This window comes from Callithrix jacchus, chromosome 3 (genome assembly GCF_049354715.1).
Source record: "Callithrix jacchus isolate 240 chromosome 3, calJac240_pri, whole genome shotgun sequence".
Lineage (NCBI taxonomy): Eukaryota > Metazoa > Chordata > Mammalia > Primates > Cebidae > Callithrix > Callithrix jacchus.
In genome coordinates this window covers 11,642,005-11,665,664 of record NC_133504.1, presented here as the reverse complement: position 1 = coordinate 11,665,664, position 23,660 = coordinate 11,642,005, and positions in this window count along the sequence as shown.

Genomic DNA, 23,660 nt, shown 5'->3' with positions numbered 1-23,660 from the left:
ATAAAGGGTATTCAAATAGGAAAGGAGGAAGCCAAATTGTCTCTATTTGCAGACGACATGATAGTATACCTAGAAGACCCCATCGTCTCAGCCCAAAAACTCCTGAAACTCATAAGCAACTTCAGCAAAGTCTCATGATATAAAATCAATGTGCAAAAATCACAAGCATTCCTATACACCAATAACAGACTTAAAGAAAGCCAAATCAAGAACGAACTGCCATTCACAATTGCTACAAAAAAGAATAAAATACCTAGGAATACAACTTACAAGAAACGTAAGGGACCTCTTCAAGGAAAACTACAAACCACTGCTCAACGAAATCAGAGAGGACACAAACAGATGGAGAACCATTCCATGTTCATGGTTAGGAAGAGTTAAAATCATGAAAATGGCTATACTGCCCAAAGTAATTTACAGAATCAATGCTATCCGCATCAAGCTACCATTGAATTTCTTCACAGAACTGGAAAAAACCACCATGAACTTCATATGGAACCAAAAGAAAGCCCGCATAGCCAAGTCAATTCTAAGCAAAAAGAGCACAGCAGAAGGCATCACACTACCGGACTTCAAACTATACTACAAGGCTACAGTAATCAAAACAGCATGGTACTGGTACCGAAACAGAGATATAGACCAATGGAACAGAACAGAGGCATTGGAGGCAACACAACATATCTACAACCATACAATTTTTGATAAACCTGACCAAAACAAGCAATGGGGAAAGGATTCCCTGTTTAATAAATGATGTTGGGAAAACTGGCTAACCATGTGTAAAAAGCAGAAACTGGACCCCTTCCTGACACCTTACACTAAAATTAACTCCAGATGGATTAAAGACTTAAACATAAGACCTGGCACCATAAAAACCCTAGAATAAAATCAAGGCAAAACCATTCAGGACATAGGAGTAGGCAAGGACTTCATGACCAAAACACCAAAAGCATTGGCAACAAAAGCCAAAATAGACAAATGGGACCTAATGAAACTCCACAGCTTCTGCACAGCAAAAGAAACAGTCACTAGATTGAATCGGCAACCAACAGAATGGGAAAACATTTTTGCAGTTTACCCATCTGACAAAGGGCTGATATCCAGAATTTACAAAGAACTCAAACAGATTTACAGGAAAATAAACAAGCCCATTCAAAAATGGACAAAGGATATGAACAGACACTTTACAAAAGAAGGCATACATGAGGCCAACAAACATATGAAAAAATGCTCATCATTACTGGTCATCAGAGAGATGCAAATCAAAACCACATTGAGATACCATCTCACGCCAGTTAGAATGGTGATCATTAAAAAATCTGGAGACAACAGATGCTGGAGAGGATGTGGAGAAATAGGAACACTTTTACACTGTTGGTAGGAGTGTAAATTAGTTCAACCATTGTGGAAGACAGTGTGGCGATTCCTCAAGGCCTTAGAAATAGAAATTCAATTTGACCCAGCAATTCCATTACTAGGTATATATCCAAAGGACTATAAATCGTTCTACTATAAGGACACATGCACACGAATGTTCATTGCAGCACTGTTTACAACAGCAAAGACCTGGAACCAACCCAAATGCCCATCGATGATAGACTGGACTGGGAAAATGTGGCACATATACACCATGGAATATTACGCAGCAATCAAAAATGATGAGCTCGTGTCCTTTGTAGTGACATGGATGAATCTGGGGAACATCATTCTTAGCAATCTGACAGAAGAACAGAAAATGAAATACCGCATATTCTTACTCATAGGTGGGTGATGAACAATGAGAACACATGGACACAGGGAAGGGAGTACTAAACACTGGGATCTATTGGGGGGAATAGGGGAGGGACAGCGGGCCAGGGATAGCCTGGGGAGAAATGCCAAATGTGGGTGAAGGGGAGGAAGGCAGCAAAACACACTGCCATGTGTGTACCTATGCAACTATCTTGCATGTTCTGCACATGTACCCCAAAACCTAAAATGCAATAAAAAAAAAAGAAAACTCAGTGTTATTTCATATTTACAGTCTAATTTCAGGCCAGTTACAAAATCTAACTGAGGCTCAATTTTCTCAAATATAAATGGGGAGTCTGTCTTTACAGCTTATTATAGACCAAACATGGTGGTGTTATCACTCAGCATGTATTAGACTTGATGAATATTTATCAACTTAAAAAAAATAACTATGAATATAGTATATTTTTTCTTATTTCCTATTATAGGTATACTTTATCAGTCATTGTCCCAATTAAAGAATCTTAATTAAGAATTGCTTGTATTAGCAATCAAAAATCAGTGTGGATTTCACCAAGCATCTGGTCATTGGATTAATGCCCAGAAAAAATATGGAGTACTTGTCATTTCATATACCTGAACACTTTCTCTTTGCACACAAAGGAATACACAAATAGTGCCCACAGTGCCTAGCATGTATGATGTTATTAGATGCACTAAGATCAAAATGCTTGAGATGAAAATTTTTTGCATGTATATGTAAAATATTTAAGGTGTATGAAATGTGATATTTGATCTACTATAAGAGGATCTCCACTCATTATTCTTTGCCCTTCAGGAATGCTAGTCAGCCAATAACAGAGTAGAACAGTAAACTGATATCTTTACCAGAATGATAGTTAATATAGAAGGAGACAATGTGTTGCCTTATGACTTCAAAATATTAAATGTGATTGAAATATTTCTAAGTGTTGCTTAGCAACTGAGAACATACACAAGTATACTATTTAAAAAATTATCCTACCTATTGCATACTTAAGGCAACTCTAATTTGTAATTTGAAGGTGCAAATCACCTTCACAGCTGTTCAAAGAATATACCAGTAGTTAATTTTTGTTGCAAAATCTCTGATACACAAAATATTGTTATTTCTTATGCCAAATTCATAACAGAAAATAGTATTTATTATCATTCTCTAATACTTGACAAGATATAATTGTATTTACATAACGATTTCAAAATATTAAGCCTTTTTTATATAAACGGTTCGGATGCCATTGTGATATGTGATACTATTTTACATTGAAATGCAGTAAACAAGTTTAGATATATTCACTAGACCTTAAATAGCATTTTTTTCTGAGAGACTTTGACCTGAGCATTATGCTAACCACAAAACCAAGTAATCTTTTTGTTTGCTCAAGGTCATGATCTATACTGAACTCCAGAAATATGTCAAAGGAACACATATCATTAGGCTGACAATTGGAGACTCTATTATGCATTCTTAAGTGAGGGTTAAAGATTTTGAGACAAGAATGTGTTAAATTAGCTAATCAGATATTCACAGTTGGTTTCTCTACTTTATATCTTCCTGAGAAAAAGTTTCTGTCATTTCATTGAAAAAGTGGGGCAGTTCACCAATATGGCAAAGTATTAGTTTACTTTAAATTATTTTTCATAAATGCTCTAAGAAATTTAGCTTAGATAAGTAAGGAATTAAAAATAAAACAGGTTCAAAAGGTTTGTTTTATGCTATAAGAAACAAAACACCGTCCTTTTTTCAGTATTATATATTGTTATAATTAATAAACTTAATTATTTGAAGAAGAGTTTCCATTGTGTGACACAAACTGCTGGGTTTAAACATGGAATTAGCATTTTCTAACAGCTTAATTAGCTTAATTGTTTCAAAAGAACAGCAGCATCTTCCTTAGTTCTCGTCTTTTCTATAGACAGTTCTCACAACTTTTTCTCAAATAAGTACTCTAGTTTCTTTCAAGACTTTTTTCCTCTATCAGTGTTTTGTGCATATTGACTTGCTTTATAATTAAGGTTTTTCAATACCTTTTAAAACCAGAGAATCAAAACAAACACCAAAGGTAATATAAAGTGACATATTAATGATTAAAAGTATGAAAGTTATATTCTGTGGTGATTTATGCATATCCAAATGCTACAAGAATATTATCAGCATACCATAAATACTCAAATATTAAACAGTTATAGCTACTATATTAATTGGATGGTCGATGCTTGAACAAAGTGGGGATTACAGGCACTGATCCCCATGCAGTCAGAAAGTTAGTTTTCACTTTGATTCCTCAAAATCTTAACTACTAGTTGCCTACTGTTGACCTGAAGCTTAACTGATAACACAGACAGTCGAATAACATATTTTGCATGTTAAATGTATTATATACTGTATTCTTACAACAGAGTAATCTAGAGAAAAGAAAATGTCATCAAGAAAATCAAAAGAGAAAATGTATTAACTGTTCATGAAGTGGGAGTGGGCCATCTTAAAGGGTTTCATCTTTGTCATCTTCACGTTGAAGATAAGAAAGATGAAAATGAGGGGTGGGTCTGGCCATGTCAGGAACAGAAGAAATGAAGAAAATCCATGTAAAATGAACCCACATGGTTCCAACACTTGTTGCTCAAAGGTAAATTGTATATTAATACATAATCTATTTGTAATGAATTATTAGTATATATTATTTAATTTATTAAAAATTAGTAGCATAACACATTTTAATAGCAATACATTATCATATGTGCAAATTTGATTGAGAAATTTCTCACATATTCAGGCACTTGTGAAACTGAGTAAGATAAGGAGCTAAGTGTATTAGTCTGTTCTCACACTGCTTATAAGGACATACCTGAGACTGGGTAATTTATAACAGAAAGGTTTAATTGACTCACAGTTCTGCAGGGCTGTGGAGGCCTCGGGAAACTTACAATCATGGCAGAAAGGGAAGCAAACACATCCTGCTTCATAGGGTGACAGCAAGCAAAAGTGCTGAGCAAAAGAGGAAAAAGCCCCCTACAAAACCATCAGATCTTCTGAGAACTCATTAGCTGTCAGGAGAACAGCATGAGGGTAACCAACCCCCGCATGATTAAATTACCTCCCACCAGGCCCTTCCTATGACACCTGGGAATTATGGGAACTATAATTCAAGATGAGATTTGAGTGGGAACTCAGCCAAATCATATCACTAAGCAAGCTATGAAAGTCAGAATGACTTTTTAAATTTGTAAGACACACCTAGCAAGCTGTGCTAGGTGGGTAATTTGCCTCTTGATCTATTATGGTATAGTCCAGTTACTATAAAGAATGATTAATGTCAACAATCTTCCCTGTTAATAAGTTAATTAGGAATCTCTTATTAATTTTCTTTGAAACAGATAATTGACCTCTTGCAAAACTAGCACATTGTTTAACTGATCTTGGTCTTTCTTTTTCTTTTTACTATTTATATAAAGTTTTTTTTTTTTTCAAAATACATCAAGTTATGTATTGTGTATAAGCAGAGATTATGGAATACATTATAACATCACAGAGAAGGGTATGTGCCAACCTTAGGGTGATAGCTTTTTTAAAATTTTAATTTTATCGTATTTTAAGTTCTGGAATACATGTGCAGGACATGCAGGTTTTTTTACATAGACAAATGTGTGCCATGGTGGTTTGCTGCACCTATCGACCCATCACCTAGGTATTAAGTCCTGTATGCATTAGCTGTTTTTCCTGATGTTCTCCCTGCCACGCTTTCCAGTGATAGGCCCTAGTGTGTGTTGTTCCCCTTGCTGTGTTCATGTGTTCTTACTGTTCCGCTCCCACTTCTGAGACAAGCAGTGTTTCGTTTTCTGTTCCTGCGTTAGTTTGCTGAGGATAATGGCTTCCAGCTCCATCCATATCCCTCCAAAGGACACTGATCTTGGTCTTTTTACTGACTACTTCCAGTTAAGAAAGTTTGTGTTGAAGTGATTTTTCCTAACTTTGTTTTTCATTCTATAAGAAAAAAAATGAAAAATCTTTATTTCTCTTTTTTTGAAAAATAGTTACACAAACAACTATTGCTTGGTAATTCACTCTATGTTCCTCGTTTTCTTATTAATAAATAGATTGTGTTAAATAATTGCTTTAGAATCCTCACTTGATTTTTATTACAGTTATTAAAGTCATAACAAACTTGTTTCTTCTGTACCAATATAAAATTTTTAATATAATAAAAAATGTTAATCATAATGAAATGTTGAAATAATTTTAAGTGAACACCCATATAATAACCACCTAGATCTTACTGTTAACATATAAGGTACATGTTACATGATTTAGCATGTATTATCCCATTCATCTTAATTTTGAAGCAATACAAGTATGATGAAGAAATCTATATACTTCCACTGAATCCTTCAGTCTTCACAGCATTAACTAAATTCAATATTTGTTTAGCTCTTTCTTTGAATGAAAAATTTTCATATACTCAAATTCAAAAATCTTAAGTGGGCATGTGCTAAGTTTTGACAAATGTATATATTTTTGTTACCAAGATATAAAACCTTATGATTGCCTCAGAAAGTTGTTGTCTTGCTTTATTCCAGCAGGTCACCACCTCTATCCCAAACACTACGGTTCTTATATTTTCTACCACATCATAGATGGTATTTACCTGTTCCAGTCATAAAAATAGAATCTTACAATGTGCTCTACTTTGGTGTAAGGCTCTTTTCACTCAGCACAATGCTGATATTTACCGTATTGGCTGATGTAATGTGTCAGAAGTAATGCTACATATTATTCTCTTTTATGAATGCAACAGTTTATAGGTTCACCTCTTTATAAACATCTTGGCGGTTTCCAGTTTTTAGTAACTAAAAACAAAGTTTCTCTGAATGTTTTAAGTAAGTGTGTGTGTGTGTGTGTGTGTGTGTGTGTTTCTTATGCTTTTCCTCAAGCAGCTTTATTTCTCACCACAATATGAGAGTTCAGATTGCTTGCCATGTGTATGAATATTTGGTCTCAACAGTCTTTTCAATTTAAGTTATTCTGATGACTCTCATGCAGGATTTTTGATTATTGATGGTTATTTTCTTGTGTTTTTAAATTCTGTGTTTTTATTTGGTTATCAGTTTTGCCTTAAATGACAAATTTTTCACTAATCGACTTGGTATAAAATACTAATATCCATTATCTTTATTTCAAAAGATATTTTTCCATATTATAAGTTCCACAATTAATACATCCATATTATATTTTATGAACGGAAAAAGTAAAGAATATAAACAATATCAGAGAAAAAGTATTTTGTAAATAAAATTATAAAGCACAAATATTAATATATCAGTGAAGAGTTGGATTAAAACAATTATTCTTCAGAGTTTTCTTTTGTATTTTATTAAGAAATTGATAGAAATGTTTGGGAACTTAATGTGTACCAATTCTGAGAAGCTAAAAAATTAAAGTTAGAAAAGATGATATTCAAAATAAAAGACAGCAAGAGTGATCATGTTAATGACATGATTTAATGTGAGCTATTATCTTCTTAATCAGGCGAAAGTTCTCTGTGAGAAACAGCAACATGGGAGAGAGATTTTTATTCTCCATCAGGAATATTCATTTTTCAATTTATTTCTCTGGTAATATTCAAGAAACATAACCTTGGAAAATCATTCTTAAATGATAGTGTTATACCATCTGCTTAAACAAATTGCTCCACTATAGTCCATAGACAAATCTTTACAATAAGGTTGAGAACAGGCTTTATTGCTTAGCGAACAAGCTTCTGGACCAGAAAATGTGTGCCTTGCTTTTAAATCTTTCATAATGTTCTTTTTGTTACTCCTACAGCTAGGGTTTGCTCATTCTTTTCTTAAAACACGGTTCCCTTTATTGACTCAAAGATTACTATCAGATGTCACCTAGACCTCTTAACCGTATATCATATTGCCCATTAAAATGTGTGCCTATGAATGTATGAAAATAGTACTAAATAATGCTAGGCATACAGCCTCAGTGCACCTATGTATCAGAATAAGCAATAAAATGTTTTACTGACTAGAGAAGTGGTACTTGAAGACAGGATTACAAAAGGTCCCCAGTGCCCTTTTTAAAAGAATATGTCAAATGATTTCACTGGACGCTGTTGGCATGTAAACTAACAAAACAGGAGATACACCTAAACTATCCTTCCTCCTGCTAATCTGTCACCCAGAATCACATCAGTTTCAGAATTTCTTAAGACTCTAATTACATCCTTCTGTCTTTCTCAATGAGTGAGACAGCAGGGGTCAGGGAATGCATGCAAATATAGGGTGACCATTTCAAACTCTGAGCGCATACTTAGTTTATAACAAGAGACTTCCTAGCAGGCTAATGTTACACAGTAGTAAAGAGCACAGTGCCACTAAAAATCAGCAAAGAGCTGATGAATATGCAATGCATAAAATTTGAAAGCTAAACACTAGTTAACGTATAGTTTTCTAATTCTTCTGCAGCATTGTCAACATTACAAAACAGGTGAAAATCTTTACAATTAAAAAAAAATCTAAGTATACAGTTTTCATCTACATTTGAATATTTAACACCACTCCCACCCCAGACAGAGAGGCAATTTCAAACATACACCAAATGTTCTGTCTTAATTTGAGAGATGAAATTGCTAACTATCATCCACAAATTCGTGTAATTATTCATGTATATTAGAACAATTACTTATCATTGAATATTAGAAGATAGTAGTAAATAAAATAAAATGCCAACTTTAAGAGTACTTTAAAACCAGTAATAATTGAAATTGTTATTTTGGTAGTCATTTAATTAAAGTCTTAAAGTGTATGGTAGAATTTTTCATTTCTACCACTTTGAAGTGTGACTATATGACATGTATTGGTCAACGAACCACGAGAAAAGTGATGTGTACCTCCTCTAGCCAGAGGTTTTAAGAGCTAAAGGAGGATTTTCTAGCCCCTTTCTTCCTACTTCAGTACCTTACAAGGCTTCAGACATAGCCTCTCCATCTTTCTCCGCCCTGTGGGAAGACCCGGAGTAGAATGGAGACCCCAGACAACCCAAGATGTGCATAAAGTACAAGTGAGAAATAAGGCTTTGCTGGGGATTCTTTGGTGCTACCGCATAACCTGGACCATCCTGACTGATACCATTAGTGGGGTGCAGCTAAGATAATGAGACATTGTCTTACTCCTGAATTGGAAAGCAGGGAATAAACAGATGTTACAAAATGGAATGTGGCGATCCATATGGCAGAAGATTTGGTTAATTTGTTGCCTTCTTTCATTTGCGAAACAGACCATATACCTAAACAATTGTACCTGTACTATGTAGCAATCCTGCACGACCAGTGCATGTACCCCAGAACTTAAAGTAATAAAAAAAAAAAAAAAAGAATTGTACCCATAGGGAGAGAGCTTCCAAAGTAGAAGTTATTTCTGTGTATTGATATATAGAACTGCATTTGGATAATGCAGTATAAAAAGAGGAAATCTGACAAAGAAGATGTTGGTTTAATAAAATAAATAAAAAAGAATGAAGTACAGAAATGTAGAGATTTGTGTGGCTAGAAGGTGTAAGGATTCTTTAGCCCCAAATAATAAACAATGAAATGGAAAAGTTTAAATGCCAAAGCCATTTAAAATTCAGCCTTGTGGCAAAAATTTAATCAATACTAAAATTAATAGACCCATCATTAAAATATCTAAATGAATTAAGATGTCTCTAAGCAGAAACCAAATTAAGAAGCCCAGTAAATCCTTTTAATAAAGAGGTAACATAGAGAAATATTCAATATGGGACTCTAAAATCCAAATCTCAAAAAGTCAAGTCACCTCCAATTGTGATAAATGGTATGAGGGAAAGAAAGCAATAAATGTAGTAAATTTTAGAATTGTGTCTAATAAAAGCTTTGGATGTAGCTTTTAGCATACGGAGATCAATGATATAAAACAAAGAAGCCAAGTGAGTTTTAATAGAATTGCACTACCAAATAAGTTAATAAGTAACTCACAAGCCACAACTAAGAATATTTATAACTGCTTGAGAATTCGAAAGATGTTAAACTCCCAGCCTTCAACAGCAGGAAAGCCAACAAAGAAAACCGTTCTCTTCAAAGAGAAAGTATTCTCTAATGCTCACGTAGTGTGGACAGGAATAACGATGAAAAATGAAATATATCTCAATCAGCAGAGAGTAAAGAAACATGAACAATTCCAGACTGAATCCCTCCCAGGAAAATGAGTGTGAACTTAATCAAGACATAAGACCTACCACCAAAGTGATGACTCATCTCCACAATGTCAAACGGAATGTCAGAATTGCTCTGATCCCCCATACCACACTTTTCCAAGTAGGAGTGTTCATTGCAGTTGCACTGGTCCTAGTTTCAGCATTTCCTACTGAAATTAGATTCCTACTGAATTAGTCCTACTGAATATGCAGGACATCTAATTTCTACTTTTTTTGTTTTTTAGTTCATAGATTTCCAGATGAGAGGGGCTATATGCAAAGTAGATGATGAAAATGCTAGATACACTTAAGCTCTTAAACTTTGAGTTAAACCCAGTGATTGAATGGAATTTTTAGATTGTCTGTCATGGAAACTGAACAGATTCCACATATAGGAAAGAGAATACACAGTATTTGGTGTCAAGAAAGTCATATTATAGTAGTCATTAATACTCCACCTAAGATTCCCAGTTCTCCTTCAGTGCACAAATATGTCTTAGCCTTCCCCATCTCCCTAAAGTTAAGTGATAATGTTTGCCTTTTAAACGAGTATGAAAATAATTGGCAAGCACCTCTTTTAAATGGAAGATTTAGAAGCCCATGTACATTCCTTATAATTTCTTTCCCTCTGCCTTTCTTTCTTTTTCTTTCTTTCTTTCTTTTCCTTTCTTTCTTTCTTTCTTTCTTTCTTTTTTCTTTCTTTCTTTCTATCTTTTTCTTTCTTTCTTTTCTGCAATGGTTCAAACAGTGGCTGCTTTTCAGCTGATGTTCAAGAATGAGGACTCCGTTAAAGAGCACCCTCAGCAAATCTGAGACGTCCAGACATACCTTGTCTTACTGCACTTCACTTTATTGTGCTACAAGATACGGTGTTTCTTATGAATGGAAAGTTTGAGACCAACCTGTGTTGAGCAAGTCTATAGACTCCATTTTTCCAATGGCACGTGCTCATTTCGTGTTTCTGTGTCACAGTGTGGTAATTCTCACGATATTTCTAACATTTTCATTATTAGTATATCACTTACAGTGATCTGTGACTCGTGATTTTCGATTTTACTATTACAATTGTTTTGGAGCAGCACCGTGTCCATCTAGCACAGTGAACTTAATAGATGTGTGTGATCTGACTGCTCTATGGAATGGAAGTTCCCTGTCTCCCTTCCTCTCCTTGGGCCTCCCTATTCCCTGAGACAACAGTATTGAAATTAAGGCAATTAATAATGCTACGATGGCTTTTCGTGTTCAAGTGAAAGAGTCACATAATCTCTAACTTTAATTCAAACCTAGAAAGGTTTAAGCCTAGGGAGAATGGCGTATCCAAAGCCGAGATAGGCAGGAAGCTAGGCCTATTGGGCTACTTGTGAATCCAAATAACATTTCTTGAAGGATATTAAAAGTGCTACTCCAGTGAACACATGAATGATATGAAAGCCAAGGGCTTTTTGCTAATATGAAGAGAGTATGAATGGTCTGGATAGAAGATCAAACAAGCCACAGCATTTCTTTAAGCAAAATCCTAATCTGCAGCAAGGCCCTAACTTCAATTCTGTGAAGGCCGGGCGAGGTTAGGAAGCTGCAGAAGTAAGGTCTGACGCTAACAGAGGTTGCCTCTTGAGGTTTAAGAAAAGAAGATTTCGGTGGGGCATGGTGGCTCACGCCTGTAATCCCAGCACTTTGGGAGGTCAAGGCGGGCAGATGATAGAGACCATCCTGGCCAAAATGGTGAAACCCCATATCTACTAAAAATACAAAAAAATTAGCTTGGCATCGTGGTGCACGCTTGTAGTCCCAGCTACTCAGGAGGCTGAGGCAGGAGAATTTCTCGAACCCAGGAGGCGGAGGTTGCAGTGAGCCAAGATTGTGCCACTGCACGACAGCTTGGATGACAGTGCGATATTCCATCTCAAAAAAAAAAGAAAGAAAACAAAAGAAGCTTTCACCATAATCTAATAGTGCAATGTGGAGCAGCAAGTGCTGATGAAGAAGCTGCAGCTAGTTATTCAGAAGATCAAGGTAAGATCATTGATGACACCGCTACTCTAAACAACAGACTTTCAATGTAAACAAAACAACTCCCTGTTGTTAGAAAATGCAACCTCGGAGTTTCACAGCTAGAGAGAATTCAATGCTTGACTTTAAACTTCAAAGAACAGGCTAACTCCCCTTTGGTCTAATCCTGCTGGTGACTTTAAATGAAAGGAAAAAAAATCCAGATGAAAACAGTAAGATTCCGCATTTTACCTATGAATACAGAGAGCTCTTAAACTCTGAAAGATATTGTTTGGTTTATACCCTCATAGACTGAAGACTCCATATTAATAAAGCAAATTTGACAAATTTTATATAATTCTTCTTAAAATGCATATCTTGTGATTTTGCAACTCTATTTCTAGAATTGTATCTTACAAAAATACAGATTTCATGAGTATTAACAAGCATAAAAAACCTGTAAACACAAATATTAAAAAATCCGTTTGTCCTAAAATATGTTTGTCATTGCTACATATATTACTAAGTAATGGAAAGCAATATGAGAGTCCAAATGAGTTGAATGGTTGAGTAATTTAAGCTGTGACTTCTCCTGGGTTATGTATTTCTTAAAGTTATGGCTATAAAATACTTCAAGGGAATATGAAGATGTGCTTATTTAATAATTATTAGATAGAGATGGGATAGACAAAATATGAAAAGGTCAACTAAACTTTACTATTGGAATGAGGATTATAGATAAGTTGGGTTTAATTTTTACACTGTTACCATCATTTTCTCTATAAGCCAGAATCAGCTCCTTAGGAATAAAACAAGCAAATAAAACATAAATGTATTCTTTCAAAATAAAGTTGAGAAGAAGGGAAATTACTAGCTTTAATGAAAAAATAAAGAATGTGGTTCTTTTTAATTCTAACTATAAGTGACTATCAATAAGAAGCAAATAGTGGAATTTTCATATGATACAAAATAACTATAGAAAAAGTACATCCTGAAGATCAGCTACAGTCAGGGACTACATCCTTCTCACGTAAGCCTCTAAATCATGTATATTGAGAAATAGTACTTTTGCCCCAGTAGTTTTTTTTTTTTAGTGAAATTTAATGTTTTTTGAAAAAAATGAATGTACCTCCTTAAAAGTGTCTAAATATTAAATTTAAATGTTCTAACACTTTGCTTTTAATTATACTTACATGAGACTTTAACTATGAAAGATACGCTTTTTAAAAAATATTTGCTTCATTTTGTTTCACTCAATTTCAGTAAATTAGCACCTAATCCAATGAACACAGTGCTGTTAATATTTTGCGTTGTTGTTAAAATATCCATTGCATCAAAATCAAAATAGATTTAATTAGGAAAGGAATCAAAGAAGTGTTAACATGGTTATTTTTGTCAATTTTCTTATATAAAAATCAATGGGAATTAGTTTAAAAAGCAGCATAATATTTAACTAATTATGCTAAATTCTAGTTGAGCAGATATAATGAAGCATTTCCTTTATAGAAAAAAATTGTAGCAATTAAAATGGCATTTATATCTACCATTTTCAAGTTTTTCAGATACTTTTGTATAATATTTTGCAGACTCTTACTACATTGGTTTTAACTTAATATTAAAAAACAGAATAGAAATCACATTTGAAAATTAATGAGAAAGAATCTTCTCACCAATTATTTTACAATGTCACCACATTTTTTTTTAATTGGAAATGACCTTATAGGTCATAAAATGAGACTGAAGAACTAAGATTAGGTTATTGGTCAAAAGCTACAGTGCAAATTGAAATCCAAGATAGGGATGAAATCCAGACTCTTGATAGTGTGTTCCATCTATAAATCCAGTAATGTAAAGTTTTACAAGAGAAAACAGCAGGATTTTCCTGGTTTGACTAGTAACTGTGGAATTTTCCAGAACTGTGCAGTGCCTATAGTGTAGTATATCATTCATAATGTTTGTTGAAGTGAGCTAAACTACTCTAAATGCTATTTTAGTATTCAGAATTATTTTAAAAATATATAATGAAAGTAATTCCCTTGATTTCAATATACACGAAGAAGAAATGTAGATGTTCAATTCCTATAGCATCAATAAAATAATATGAGTCCTAGAAGTAATTTAGAAAAATTATATAAATCTATTAGAAAAGAAACATTACCAATATATAGAAATGAGAGTTGGCTTCTCACATTACTAGTGTCTTTGGTAAACAGTGGCATGATCCTTTGTAATATTTTATTTGCAGAAAATATACATGTCTACATGCTATTTTGTTATTTCATCTTTTAAAAATATTATTTTAACATTACTTTTTAATCTAGGGTGTTAATGATATTTCTTCATTTTGTTAATGAAAACCAAGTTGTAATTCACCACTATGAATGATATTTGTGGACTGGATTAAACTATCACCTTTCTATAAATAACTGAAATCAGTGTCTATAAAATTACATGTGATGGCTACACATGTATTGACCGAAGTAAGTAATGAAACTCATGTATTGCCAAAAGCATCCAAATACTTTATGCTTGACTGTTTATATAATATTTATTATCTGAATAAAAATATAAATCAAGTCTCTCACTGAGAATATGTAGATAGATATTTTACAAGGTGGTTAAATATTTGGATATTTAAAAAAAGAAACTGCATTACCAGATTTGAGTCCTAGTTTTACTATTACTGACTCTGTGACATTTCTGAGTCAATTAATTTGTGAAAGTTTTTGTTTCCTCATTCAAAAAAAGGGAATTATAACAGTACTTACATTAGGAGGCTGTTGTAAAGATTCAGTGCAACAAAACTTAACTACAATAAAAACTCAGTGACATTTCTGGCAAAAGTCAATTCCTGGTAAATTTTATCAGTTATATTACATAAATGATATTCACAGAAAATTATGACAACAGTAGGCAAATGGTATTGGTAGAAAACACAAAAAATTTACTAACATCTACATAATGGAAAGAGCAATCAAAAAATAAATAAAGCCAACTTCATGTTTCATGAAGTGACAAAATAAAACGGTTTAGTGTCATAGTTCACTTGGCTTCTCTGCTTCTCTCACACACGGTAATATAAAATTTATCTAAATTTTAAATTTACATTAATTCAATTTTTCCAGCATTTTCCCCATTACCTCTTATGTGATCTATCCTATTCTCTGGCACCATTGTATCCACCACTATCCTGTGACTGACCTGGACAGATGTCACCAAGTAACCACATCACTCTGCCTTGCTGCATCCTTCTTTACCCAGAGTCAGCAGACTTCTCAACATGGACAGCAAGACCAATTGAGTGGAAATTGCCATTCCTATCTTAGCCAGGATGTGTCGTCTCCCTTCATTTAAAAAAAATCATACTTTCTTAGTTCTCACTTAAAACAGCAAGAACTCATATTGAATCACAATAATATTTTTAGCTGTTGTGACAAGTAAAATTAGTTGTACTTTTACTGCAGTTTATTAATAGCTGATTTTGAACACATAAAAATAATTAACGTGGTTGAAGTAATATACACTCCCACCCACTGGGTATATACCCAAAGGAGTATGAATCATTCTGCTATAAAGGCACATGCACATGTATGTTTATTCCAGAACTATTTACAATAACAAAGACTTGGAAACAACCCAAATGCCCACGATGATAGACTGGATAAAGAAAATGTGGCACATATACACCATGGAATACTATGCAGCCATAAAAAAGAATGAGATCATGTCTATGAAGGGACATGGATGAAGCTGGAAGTCATCATTCTTGGCAAACTAACACCGGGACAGAAAACCAAACACCACATGATTTCACTTGTAAATGGGAGTTGAACAGTGAGAGCATATGGACACAGAGAGGGGAACAACACATGCTGAGGCCTGTTTGGGGGCTGGGGACAAGAGGAGGGAGAGCTTTAGGACAAATATCTAATGCATGCAGGGCTTAAAACCTAAATGATGGGCTGATAGGTGCAGCAAACCACCATGGCACATGTATAGCTATGTAGTGAACCTGCACATTCTGCACATGTATCCCAGAACGTGAAGTTAAAAAAAAAATCTTAAAAAAATTAAGTAAATAATTAATATGAATATTTAAGACATTTATTAAAATAGGCTTATATTTACCAAAATGTGGGGATAGAAAAAGGTAAAGAAAGCACTGTTTTGTGGAAATTAATTCAGTTATGGTTGTTTCTTTTCATAAAGGAAGAGTAAAACCGATCCACTAAAGAGTACGGTGGTTTAAGATGTACAGTTAATCAGAGATCAATTCGTGCTGGTCCAAAAGACTGGGCAGAAAAATATGTTGGTTTATATTGCTGAAGTCTAATTACCAAGGGAAATAATGCATTTGAATGCATTTCCCCAAATGGATGTTAGGAAGAAAAGGAGCTATGAAAACCAAGTCATCGTGTTTGAGATGCCATTCTGGGAGGACACGGCTGCTGGGCGTGAGTGCAGGCTGCAACTAGACAGGACAGGAGGGCTGAGAGTCAAGCAGGACAGCATATGGGACACATAAGTGGATGTTTAGATTATGCTCTGAATCCCTCTTCAGATCTAAGGATATTCCCAGATTCCGTGATTTGCCGGAAGGGATGCAGCTAAGAAGGGTCACAGAAGGGAACTGAGCTGATAGGGGTGTAACCAGAGAAGCCTGGATCTTGAGACCACCAGGAAATACCACCTCGTAATAGTGAGAATATCCCACACACTTTCAGGTAACATAGGTGATGGATGATACTTTGTTTTTTTTTCCTTTGCTTCTCTGCTACCCCTTTATAATGGCCAATGAATAGCTTACACTTATTATTCAAAGAAATTGGTGCAAAGTGGGCTCAATTTGGTCAAAAATGTGGTGTAGGGAAACTGAAATAGGCTGGCCTGGAAAGTATTCTCCAACAAGGGATAACAGGAATTTCTTTTTCCCTTAATCTTATAGTGTTGATTTAAAAATCGCCACTGCTCTGTTTTTAAAATCTATGCTCCATAGACTTTTTTCTTTCTCAGGGAAAAAACAAACAAGGGCCACATGCAAACTACAGAAGAAAGTGCCTAAAATAGGGCAATAAGCAGCCACTTAGAAACTCAGGGAAAGCTCATGCAGTTTTTCTACTGGACGAAGTGCTTAACTCCATTAGTGCCATAGGCTGATTAAATCACCCACATTACATTTCAACGGTGTTTCAGCCAATTAAGCCTGCTCAATTCATCTCTGCTTTCTGGGGTCATAAAGACATTAGAAACAAATTTATGATCAGGCTTGTTAGTGCAATGACTTGTAGAGCTGTTTTCAAATCAGGGTGGCTAAATTAATAATAATAATAATAAAATTTAAAATGGCCTGAAACAAGTACATTTTTTAAAATATTCAAAGTCACCATGATATGGCCTTAATTACATTCAGTAAATGCTTTTTCCCTTCTTTCATTAGGCTGACTTGGAAAGCAGTGAACTGAGGAAATCAGCCAACTGGAACAGAGGAAGAATTAAGCTGAATTCATTTTCAGTCAGGTGGCTTCGTTGTGGAACTATCTTCTGGTAGCATTCAGTTCCTCTGAATGATGATGGCACCAAGCAGCACACGGGAGAGGGCAGATTTGATCCTTGAAGTAACATGCATCTAGTAAACTCCACTTAAACAATTAGGCCGTGTAATTTCTAGAATGATACAGATATTTCTTCTGATACTCCTGCATGGGTCGTCAAGCTCCCCACAAAAACACCAGGAGATCTTTGACCAATATGAACACAAAGAGCTCATTAGGTATGAGTAAATTAAGTGTATGTAAATTGACAGCAGCAAATGATGCGTGAATAAATAAATTTCTTTATCATTACACTGAAAAGAAACGTGTTATTGTTCATCATAAGGTTTACCAAGGGTTGAAAGACATTGTATGTTGAAGGAGCTAGATTTGGACTAATTTTTAATAAGAACAATGACTATACAAAATATATACATTTTTAGAATGAACTCACCATCAGGTATAGGAAAATGGCAAGTCTAGGGTCAATTATTAGAGCTGCCTCTCATTTATCATAAGTGATCATTGGATTCAATAACCATCCTGATGGTCTTAAAATCCATTTGCCCATAATTAGAGTGTACATTTGCCTGCTTACAAGACAGACAGAGGCACTCATTTCAAAGGGCTTACACAAAGGTTTTTTCTGTTTAGTTTTTGTTCTATGTAACACTTCACAGATAGTAAATTCAAGGATAGTATGATGGCTCTGTTGAAGAAATGCATTCAGAGGGCAGTCATCTTCTATCTTACTGCTCTATTATTTCTGCGATGTTTCTCCTCAAGCAGTGTCCAAGTTGGCAAAGTCTGCATTTCATCCAGCAGAGAGGACAAAAAGAGCAATCCTTAGATTTAAGAACACAATTCAGAGGGCTGGTCGTGGTGGCTCATGACTTTAATCTCAACACTTTGGGAGGCCGAGGAGGGTGGATCACAAGGTCAGGAGTTCGAGACCCAGCCCAGCCATGATGGTGAAACCCCATCTCTACTAAAATACAAAAACTAGGCAGGTGCACTGGTAGGCGCCTATAATCCCAGCTACTCAGGAGTCTGAGGCAGGAGAATCATCTGAATGGGGTGGCAGAGGTTGCAGTGAGCCGAGATCACACCACTGCACTCTAGCCAAGGTGACAGAGCAAGAGTCTGTCTCAAAAAACAAAAAAACACACAATTCAGAAGATACATATTTCATTTGCATTAACATGCCATTATGTAATTTAGTCATAATAATATACCTGACTTCAAAGATGAATGGATAATATTGCATTGTTCTGGCCAGTTTTGTACTCGGCTAAATTTTCTATTATCTTGGAAGAAGGGGAGAATAGATACCTGCGAGATCACTAGCAGACTCTCTATAGATGGGAAATATGTAATCACCTCAAATACGTAAGTCACAAGAAAATATCCTTCAGGAAATCAGAAGAGGAAGAATTTCATACAGCATATGGGGCTCTATTCCTATCTAGTTTCTAGTCATGAAGTGTTGAAAAGTGCATCTTCTGATAAAGCTGCAATCTTCAGTGCACCATAGACTAACCACTAACAAATGCAAACTGACACTTCTGAAATGGATTAGTGTGCATATCAACAATCTCCTAATGGCTTTCATCCTTTCTATCACATTTGACCTTGCCTTTTGGAGGCATCTGATAAATGATTAATTATTCATTCTAGAACTTGATCCTTGAACAACTAAACTACTTCCCGGAAGCAAATATGGATGTGTATTAGGGCATCAGAATCAATCAATTATTCATTGATGGTATGCTTTGTATTTGTCTAGTGTGTGACAATCTCTAAGTTAGGCGGTCTGTAAGGTATAAAAATAATGGAATACATGGTCTCTGACCTCAATGGAGTTACCACTAGAATGAAATAAATACTAAATGGGATGTGTGGGCTGGGTTGTTACGACCGATTGCATTAGTATCTGTCTTTAGGGTCTTCCATTCACTGCTGTGAGCCTGGGCCAAATGACACAGTACCGAGGAAAGAAAGAGGATTCAAAACAAAGCAAACTGGAAAAAAGCCCTTTAAAATCTGAAAATGTGCATCATTAAAAAGGTGGTGGTGTTGACGGAGAAAGGAAAATACCACAAGACCTAAATTTGAGATTAAGATGATAACTTACTGTTGTAAAGCACACAGGAAGAAGTGGAGAACATATACAGCTCAGATATGAGTGTCTGGATGAGTTACTGATGGCAAGAAAGAGACCGAGAATGAGTATCATGTCCTGGGGTTAGACGAGAGGTCAATTTAGAATACAGAAAAGGAGGCTGAATGCAGAGAATTACGTCTCAGAAAGGAAAACTCGGTATTGCGACCCAGGACAGTTGATCAGTCAGTTCCAAGTCAGGGATGAGGGGAGGGAAAGTCCAGATTTGTCTTTTCTGAATATGGTACGTTTTGATTCGTTGAAGGATATATACTCAGTGCCTAAGATTTGTAGGTCTTTGATGGATTGGAGCCTATCAGGAATTTTCTTATTCCTCCAACTTTAGCTTTTTGCTTTTGTTTTTGTTTTTGTTTTTTTAGACAGTCTCACTCTGTTACCCAGGCTGGAGTGGTGCAATCATGGCTTACTGCAGCTTCAACCACCTGTGGTCAAGTAATCCTTCTGTCTCAACCTTCCCAAGTAGCTGGGACCACAGGTGTATGCCACCACACTTGGCTAAGTTCTTGTATTTTTTTGTAGAGAAAGAGTCTCAATGTGTTTCCATGGCTGGTCTTGAGTGTCTGGGCTCAAGCAATCCTCTTGCCTTGGCCTCCCAAAGGGTGAGGGATTAGGGGTGTGATGGGATTTTACAGGTGTGAGTCCCCACACCTGGCCAGAGATGCTCTTTTACATGTATTTACATGGAACAATTATGTTCACAAAGCTTGGCATCTTGAGAAAAGGCCAGGAATCTCTTTTTTGATACTTAGTTCTCTCTGTGGTCAGGAGCAACAGCTGGCCCCACCATGATGTAAGAAAACCATACAAGAGAGGCAGCAAACAGCAGTTCTGACAGAGCATAGGATTAGTGGGGTTTTATTACACCCCCTTTATGACTCCTTCTGAGTTGCTCCTTCTATGACCTGCTTGATATATGAGGCTTGGCATGATGCTTGGTGTAGCAGGCTCACTGGTGAGTTTAAAATAAAGGTTGTTAGATCACATGCTGGGTGTCCTTTGATGATTTAGGATGGTGTTTGGAGGCAGATGTAATAGTTTTTACCATCACAGAAATAGGGTTGGTCATTTGAGAAACAAAGGCATATGCCAGGAGACGTTGAAAAAAGTAGACATTCAACAAAGTAAAGATGTTTAAGAATTTTATAGCAACATTCAGGCAGCAAATTCTCGGTCTGTACCAGTGACTGAGTCTTGCTTGAGGCCTCTTTTGGTCTGCTAATAATGTCCCTTTATTGACAAAGCTACCAATATGATACAAACACTCAAAAATACTTTGTTAAATTCTATGTTCAGCCAGCAATTTTTAATAATGTATAAACATATCAAATTTAAACCTTTCCTTTAAAGACTTTTGAAAAATATTTGGTATCATTTTAAAGGTTTAGTTAGTTAAAGACTTTTACATTTCTAACTGCACTTAGAGGTTAGATTGCTATTTAAAGCACCAAATCAACAAACAGAGCCTTCTTGAGCATTAACATTTACTTTTAAATTATCACTTGTCAAAATCCGTTTAACTCTTCAAGGAGGAAGATAGCAAATGATGAAGTTTTTTCAAAAAAGTGTAGGATATATAGAACTATATGTAATTACTAAAGGAAAAAACCTGGAATAAAAATGTAAAATTACATACAAAACTGACCAATGTACAGTAGGGCAATGCAACTATAACTCTGTGTTCTGATCTTTTCTCTTGGACAGCAGTCATCTGGATGTCTGGATGTCTGTAAGGCAAAATTCATCTATGTCACTCTCAGACGAGAGTCTGCTGCCTGGATATTTCTTTTCAACAAGTTAATCTTTATCCTTACAGAGGCGTAAAATGCCGTAATCAATACTAAATGATAAGTAAAACAAGGATACTTACTTATAAAGAACAAGATAATATTATATCTCTTATTAGGTGATGACAGAAAATGATAAGTATTCCTTTGCCTATTTCCAAGTTTTGGATTTTTTTTCCTTAATAGTGTACCACTCCTAATGACTTCAACCAATCTCTAAATGTCTTCTTTAACTTGTGTTTTAATTTCACGGTCATATGTGCAGGTTTGTTATATAGGTGAACTTGTGTCGTGGGGGTTTGTTGTACAGATTATTTCATCATCCAGGTATGAATCCCAGTACCCATTAATTGTTTGACTTGATCCTCTCCCTCCTCCTACCCTCTACCCTCCAAAAGGCCCCAGTGCGTGATGTTCCCCTCTCTGTGTTCATGTGTCCTCCTAATTTAGCTCTCACTTACCAGTGAGAACATGCTATATTTATTATCTTGTTCCTGCATTAGCTTGCTAAAGATAATGGCTTCCGGCTCCATCCATGATCTTGTTCTTTTTTGGGAGTTTTTTTAAATTAAAAAATTGCCTGGCCTCACTGTGTCTTGACCCGATTTATTTACATATGTGCAGCAGAAGGTGCTAGTTGACATACTTTGTAATATGGTCAGCAAATCAAAAGTCACATACTGTTAAATAACTAAGACCAAAAAGGTAATTTCCATTTAGAGATTTTGAAAGAAACCTAGGATTGAATTTTTAATATGCTTTATTATTCTAGGGTTTTATTAAGACATAGTAGTAGTATTAATATTTGCTCTTATATTAAATGCATATGAGACCAAAACCCAGAAATTCATTTTCAATCGATTTTATCTGCAGTACCAATAAAGATGTTTGAACTTCTTCTCCAAAATCTGCTAAGTAATTTACTTCATAGAAAATGATGTATCCTCTTATGTATAAGACTGGGAAACAGTTACAGAGCTGTACCAGACCATTTGCCTAGGAGAGCTTTCTAGTCATTGGTTGCAGAAAAGAAGTGCAGCCCTTGCCTTTATTTTGTTTTGTTTTGTTTTGTTTTGTTTTGTTTTGTTTTGTTTTGTTTTGTTTTGTTTGAGATGGAGTCTCCCTCTGTTGCCCAGGCTGGAGTGCAGTGGCAGGATCTTGGCTTACTGCAACCTCTACCTCCCAGGTTCAAGCAGCACTCCTGCCTCAGCCTCCAGAGCAGCTGGGACTACAGGCGCATGCCGCCATGCTCAGCTAATTTTTGTATTTTTAGTAGAGGTGGGGTTTCACCATCTTGACTAGGCTGATCTCAAACTCCTGACCTTGTGATCCACCTGCCTTGGCTTCCCGAAGTGCTGGGATTATAGGCGTGAGCCACTGCATCCGGCCAGCCTTTGCTTTTTAATGGTTTGCTTGACAGCTGAGTAAAGGAGACTTATTCTCAAATATGACACTCCAAAAACACTATTTGAACAATTGATTTGTTAAATTGGATCTTAATTTTCAAAGCAGGGGACTGATGCTTGTCGTATTAATTAAATAACCACAGTGCCATTGAATGTGAAAAAATTCAGAAGGTGTACATTCCTGATGTCCTTAAATATCCATTAAAGATGATAGAAGAGCTTTCAAAATAACATCAGCAGTATACCAAACAAATAATCATTATTAACTGTTCTTTTCCAGTTCACTCATTCTTACTTCATTGATTTTTGTTCTATGAGACAATCTATAATTTACTTTCATGAAATCTTCTACATCTGGATAAAAATAAGTTCTGTGGTTGTTGACTCAGTCTTGAGTCACAGTCTGACATTTGTCTATGTTATATCAGCTCAGAAGCTTGTACTATGAGTCTTTCCTTGAAGTATTAATAGTTAAGACAAGCTAGCATAGTTCTATCCATGAAGCAGAGACTGACCTTTGTAGTAGAACAAATTTCTAGCCTGCTCTAGCCTTTAGAAGAGCCTCTGAAAAATATGAGAGAAGAACAGAAACCACTTATAGACAATAAGACTTGAGGACTGTGTTTAATTTATTACGTTAACCAAAAATATCAAGAATGAGGAAACATAAAAATACTTTATCATACATACAATAAATAGCTGGTTCAAAAAGAATTCATTAGTGTTTTCTGGAAAGAATGACAAATGTTTTATGAGCACAAGGTTACTCCTAAATATTCAAGACCT